Source organism: Lactuca saligna, chromosome 1 (genome assembly GCF_052625555.1).
Source record: "Lactuca saligna cultivar CGN05327 chromosome 1, ASM5262555v1, whole genome shotgun sequence".
In the NCBI taxonomy this organism is placed as follows: domain Eukaryota; kingdom Viridiplantae; phylum Streptophyta; class Magnoliopsida; order Asterales; family Asteraceae; genus Lactuca; species Lactuca saligna.
Window position 1 is genome coordinate 78,888,128 of NC_136417.1, and position 6,962 is coordinate 78,895,089.

The window sequence follows — 6,962 nt, forward strand, 5'->3', positions numbered from 1 at the left end:
TCTGCATCAGACCGAAGTCCGGAAACTACTACTAGCTATACGGGCCGGCATTGTGGCCTTAGACCCGTTCTTATTGGAAGGAAACTCACCTCGTGATCTGGCTGCTGAGTGTATGGCTCTGGAAGCTATCTGCTGCTGCTTCGGTATCTCCCCGGCTACAATTCCACAAATACACTTAATCAAAATACTAATAACTGTATTGGGGTAAAATGACTCTTTTACCCCTGGATAAAGTCAACTCTCCTGGTCAAGGTCAACTCGCCGAGTCAAAGTCAACTTACAGTTGACCTGACTCGCCGAGTTGGGCCGCCAACTCGCCGAGTCCCTACTCTCATTTCTTAACCTTGCTTGCTGCTACTCGTCGAGTATAGCTTGAACTCGACGAGTTCCCATTTGATTCTAAAACTCAGACTATCTGCATCCGACTCGCCGAGTTGTATGAACAACTCGACGAGTTGTTCTTGAAATTATGAAGATTGCCTTAGACTCGCCGAGTTGTATGAACAACTCGCCGAGTCCTTCCATTACTGAGTCTAACCTCCGACTCACTGAGTCCATTCTACTACTCACTGGTCTCCACTCGGAATCACTCAAAGGGGAAAGATCGGGGACTCGCGACCCGATTCGCCGAGTCACATGCATGCAATTACTAAAAACTTGATTCTGTTCAAAACCACTGCATACAATACATAGATCTGAGTTCCTAAGGCTGGTTTACCACATAAAGTTCCCAACTTTACGTGTAAAAATGCATACAAGAGGATATAAAGGCTAAAAAGGCACTTGGAAGAGTAGATCTAGGGCTATCATGCAAAATGGCTTCATAAAGTTGATAGATCTACGTTTTTGGAACTGAAACATGGCTAGATCCGAAAGCTAATCCATCCAATATGATTTATCTACTAAGAACAAGCTAAAGAATTGGCTAAATATGCTTATAAAGGAGAATCAATCATCAAAACTAGAAGAAACCGATTATTACCTCAAGATACTCTGAAATAAGTGCAAAAACTTGGATCTTCTTCTTCTCCTTTGGATCTAGCCTCCTTCTTCTCTTCAAAACTTCAAGATTTAGACAAGAAAAGCTCAAATACTCAATGGAATGGTTAGGGTTTGCCAAATAATGCTTTGAGGGTGAAGGAGACGAGTTTGGGGGCTCATAAGATGGTTTAAATAGGGTGCAAACCCGGGGATTTAGGGTTTCTACCTGGCAGGCCGACTCGCCAAGTCCCGAATATGGACTCGCCGAGTCGCCGATCTATACGCTGCCCAAGATCACGACTCTACTCGACAAGTCGGGCCATAGACTCGTCGAGTCCCTCTACAAACTTCTAAAAATAAATAATATAAAGCAACATACCAGAGACGGGTCGTTACACGCCTCAACCCAACTCCAGTCCAAACAACCATGTGCACATAAACATACAATCACATAACAATTCATATTCAATCAAACCGATCTAGCAGATCACGTAACACAACATACTCTAAGCAGGATACCGACCTAACCGGTCATTAGCATAGCATCATCTTATATACCAGGATACCGACCTTAAACAGGTCTCTAACGAATACCATCCTAACTACCAGGATGCAAACATATCAAAGCAATAACATAAAAACAGATACCCGGATCTCAATACGATAAAGGGCCGACCTTGGTGCTTTAGACCCTGTTGATATAATGAGGATAACTCACCTCGAAACTGTCGGCTGAACAAATAACTCAAGCTGCTCCGACTACTGGTAGGATCTCCACCACTCGCCAACCACCAATACACTGAACTTAAAACAATATTCAACAATTACCAAAATGCCCCTGGAAATCAACTGGTCAACCCTTTGGTCAAAGTTAAAGTCAAAGTCTACCCCTGACTGACTCTACTCGCCGAGTCAACCCGATGACTCGCCGAGTCCCCATACACAGAACCTCCTTCAATTCGCGACCCAACTCGCCGAGTCATCCCTTGACTCACCGAGTCACAGCCCTTCCAAAAGAAACTTGGACCCTACGACCAGACTCGCCGAGTCTACGACTATCTTCAACCTACTCGCTGAGTTGTTCTTACAACTCGCCGAGTTCCAGGCCATCTTCATCCAACTTGCCGAGTTGTTCTTCCAACTCGCCACGTTACAACCTTTCTTCAAGCAACTCGCCGAGTCCACCCATGTGACTCGCCGAGTACCACCGGGTCTGAATCCATACAGAGGCTTTCCAAGCCATGCAGATGATCCAAACCATAGATCTACCCCTCCTAAGGCCATCCATCACGTAAAGTGGCAATCTTTACGTGAATCCAAGGAGATCTAGGCCTTTTCACTCTAGGGTTTGTGTTTTGGGACAAGATAGCTCCATCAATCACTCAAAAACAGGGACCTTTATGCATTCTAACCCTCCTCCATTCCAAATCTGAGGTAGCAACCTCAGATCTAACCTCTAAACTCCAATACATCAAAAGATATGATCTCTAACACCTCCAAAAATGATGAATCTAGATAATAACAGCTCAAACAATGAAGTAATACCTCAAAAGGATGCTCCAAGAGAAGGTTAATCCGAATCCTTGCAAAGCCCTTTGATCCAAGTCTCTTCTCCTTCAAGATTTCTTCAACAATCACTTCCCCAAGCTCCAAATGCACTCTACTCCCTCAAATTCGTGCCTTAGGGCTTTCTGGACTTCTACAGAGGGTAAAGAGGCTGGGGAGAGGGTATAATGTCCTTTAAATAGGGCTCATCCTCCGGATTTAGGGTTTTCTCCGCTCAGCGCCTACTCGTCGAGTCCATCTGCTGACTCGCCGAGTCGGCCACATAACACGTGACCAAAGTCGCGACCCTACTCGCCGAGTCCACCCATGGACTCGCCGAGTTCCCCTTCCCAATTTACTCTTTTAGCCCCTCAACTTTACTCTTGATATTCCGGGATGTTACAATCATGGTCGCCACCTCAGCACGGAATGTGCTCAACCTCTCATCCATCAGCTCCCAAATACCCTCCTTGATCGAACCAAAGATCACAGGAGTCTGATCAAGTATGATACAAGTAATCTCTGAAGAGAAAAACTCCCTCTTCTGCTCATCCAAATGCTCGGTGATATGTGCATAATTAGTTAATTATTTAACATATATTCTTGGTTATTTTTGGTTAGTTATGAGAATAATATGGATAAAAGGTACTTAAAATGCTTTGAATTGTGTTTTCAGTCCAGAAGATATGCTTGGAGGCAAAAAGGAGAAAAAGGAAAGCAAGTGAAGGGTAAAGAATGAAAAGAGAGACCTACTCGGCGAGTAGATCGGCATTACTCGGTGAGTACACGATGAGATGCCAGAAGATATATACGACTGCTGATCTAAAGACGGATAAGTATTGACCTACTCGGCGAGTTAATTCTGCTACTCGCCGAGTACCCTCTGTTTTGGGATATCTTTAAAAGACGAATCCTTATCACATGGGACAGAACCCCTGGCGAATTTTGAAGGATTAGCTGCGACTAAAAGGTTCAGAAGGCGCTGAAGAACCCTAAGCTTCAAGAGTTGGAAGAATTCAAGCAATTAGGTTAATTCTACCACTTAGACTTAGGAATTAAACATGTTTGTTTTCATAAACTTTGTTTTTATGCTTGTTTCTACTGCAACTATGAGCTAAATTCGTTTTTGTTTCTGTTTGGGGAATACCAAAGAACTCCTATGGTTTAATTATTGAATTTTGTTTAATTGTCTATTGGTGATTTATTAAATTAAGTTTGTTAAAGAACCTTTTGTATTAATCACTACTATTTTCTGTTAATTGGAAGGCAATTAGGTTGCATGAACATCACTTAATTGTTAACCTCATATGTCTATGTGAATGCTAAAACATATGCTTGGAAGTAATGAGTATGAAACTAAGATTAATAAGAAAATAGGAAGATTAATGTGTGAGCTTGTTTGAGAAACCATCAACAAGAGGTTAATTGAATTAATAACTTAATTGACCATTACAAATCTTATTTAATCCAAATAATTAATCTAGGGAATTAATTAGTTTAAACACTTGATCAACGCTTAAATTAGTTAATTGTCTAAGGGTTAGGAATAATGAACATGAACCTAACTATTATCATTGGTAACCAATAGCAATTAATCTACCTTAACTTAAATAACCATAGGAGTGAATTGGTTGAACCAAAATAGAAACATCTTTATCAAATTTGGTGAATAGTTGTTGCTTTAGTTAATTAGTTAAATTTAGTTTGTTTAAGTTTCTAGTCTTGCAAAACTAGAGAAAAACCATTTACTTTTATTATTTGTTTTAGTTAAAATTAGATATTAGTTTAATTTCCGTTCCCTGAGTTCGATACCTTACTTATCAATCTATACCACTTAAAGACAGGTTCACTGCCTTTGTGTGCTCAAATTATTAATAAAAAGTAGGGATAAAACTAGTTGAATTTACACACATCAAGTTTTTGGCGCCGTTGCCGGGGAACGGTTCTAAATAATTAAGCTAATTCCTAATTTTTTCGATCCTTTGTGTGAGTTTACTTGCATAAAGTTCATTTATTGCAATTTAGTAACTAGTAATTAGGTTTTAGTATCTGTTTTAGTTAGGTTAAAAACTTAGAATTTTTTTTTGAAAAATCACTGATACTCGCCGAGTGCACTCGCACCTACTCGGCGAGTAACAGCTTATTTTAGAAATTTTTCCTTTTATTTGTTTACAATCTTTTTGTTCTTTTTACGCTTTTATTTGATTAATTTCAGGACTTTCATGACCAGAGGAGCAAATACACCACTGGTACCCCCGTTTGAAGACCCCAAATCCGAATTGAAAAGAAACAAAGGGAAGGACGTGGAGAGTTCAAGCACACCAAAGAAATCACCATTGTCCAACTTGAAGCCTGTTTTCGGGAAAAAGAAGAGCAGCAAATCAGGAGCTTCAAGCGCTTCCTTAATAATTGAAGAGCCAATTCAAAAAGAGATTAGATACGAAACCGAGGAAGAAGACGAGGCAACTTACGAACAAGACACCGAATCGGAGGAAGAGTTAGCATTCACTATGGCTAACATTGATGAAATTCCCATGGGAGAATGGAAGAAGAGGATGCGCAACGACCATGGCCCGGGACTTGTGCAACCCGCAATTCCCGCAACTGCCACCTTTGAGCTAAAAGGTCATATCCTAGCTTCACTCAAGGAAATACCTTTCTACGGGAAAGATCATGAAGATGCCTACAAACATTTGGATGAAGTAAATGATGTAGCTGATTACTTCAACATTCCAAATGTCACCCGCGAAACTCAACTGCTTCGGATGCTTCCGGTAACCTTCAAGGGTGCTGCTAAAGACTGGCTCAAATCACTTCCTCCCGGGTCAGTCACTACTTGGGCCAGAATGAAGGAAGAGTTTATTGATCACTTTTGCCCACCATCCAAGATAGCCAAGCTCAAGAAGGCCATTGAAAATTTTGAACAACAAGCTGGAGAGTCGTTATATGAAGCATGGGAAAGGTACAAAAGTCTGCTACGAAATTGCCCACACCATGATCTAAATAGCCAACAAGAAGTTTCCATCTTTTATGATGGAGTCAATGTCACGACCCGGTAGCTGCTAGACTCACAAGGCCCACTTACAAAGAAGCCACCCCCGGTGATCAAAGAATTAATTGAAGAATTCTCTAAACACTCTAGAGAATACCACAACCCTAGGAATGATGTCATGAGGGGAGCCGCATACGCTGCTACTGAAGATTTATCCGCGGTGATGGCCATGTTAAAAACCATGGATAGAAGAATGGACAAAATGGATCAAACTATCTATGCCATACGGGTGGGTTGCGAGAATTGCAATGGACCTCACCTCACTAGGGATTGTGATTTGGATGAGCACGGCAACAAAAAGGCACAAGTATGCTATTCGAGCGGTGACCGGTATGATGAAGACTGGCGAAAACAAAAGAAGGAGTGGCTGCCTTACGAAGAGTACAAGAAGGCCAAGGAGGAGAAGTATAGACAAAAAGGGAGAGGCTTTTACCAAAAGGAGGAGCCGGTGCAAGAGAAGAAGCCAAGCTTGGAAGATATGCTAACTAAATTTGTGGCTGCTTCCGAGAAAAGACACAGTGACCACGATGCTGCTATCCAAGAAACAAGAACAATGCTCAGGAACTAGCAAGCATCCATCCATAATATAGAAACTCAGCTTGGGCAACTCGCTCAACAACTAAACCAAAGGTCACCGGGTGAGCTTCCTAGCAAAACCGAGAACAACCCACGAGGCGCGCAAGTGAATATTGTTACCACAAGAAGTGGGAAGATTATTACTCCCCTGGCCCCCATCCGAACTGAAGCGAACAAGGACTCACAGAAGGAAGAAACGGAAGTACAAGTTGAAAACCAACATTCACAATCTGAGAGCCCTACTCGCCGAGTAGGACCGATGGACTCGGCGAGTACATCTGAAAAAACTAATGATCAGCCACCCTTGAAACCATACCAGCCTCCAATGCCATACCCAACCCGAGCCAAGAAGGAGAAGCAGGAAGAGGAATATCAGAAGTTCCTTGATCATATTAAAACTCTTCAAATAAACATTCCTTTCATTGAAGCCGTTATGCAAATGCCCAAGTATGCAAAGTTCCTTAAGGAACTCCTCACCAATAGAAGAAAGATGGAAGAAGTGCAGAAAGTGGTATTGAATGAGAATTGCTCCGCCGCCATGCTAAACAAATTACCAAAGAAGAAGGGTGATCCGGGGAGCTTAACTCTACCTTGCCAATTTGGCAACTTGGCAGCAATTCATGCTTTAGCTGATTCTGGAGCGAGTGTGAACCTTATGCCATACTCGTTCTTCAAAAAGCTGGACCTCCCGGAGCCAAGGCCAATTCGGATGGCAATTCATTTGGCAAACAAGACGGTTACTTTCCCAAGAGGCATATGTGAAGATTTATTAGTGAAAGTAGACAAATTTGTCTTCCCGGCTGACTTC

General features: G+C 42.0%; 1 non-coding gene across 1 annotated transcript; it reads right to left on the reverse strand.

Moving 5' to 3' along the window:
• Positions 1–5,420: 5,420 nt before the first annotated feature.
• Positions 5,421–5,527, reverse strand: LOC145027987 (small nucleolar RNA R71). Its single transcript, XR_013675747.1, has one exon. It is a non-coding gene; the product is annotated as a small nucleolar RNA R71 (small nucleolar RNA).
• Between the last annotated feature and the right edge of the window lie 1,435 nt (positions 5,528–6,962).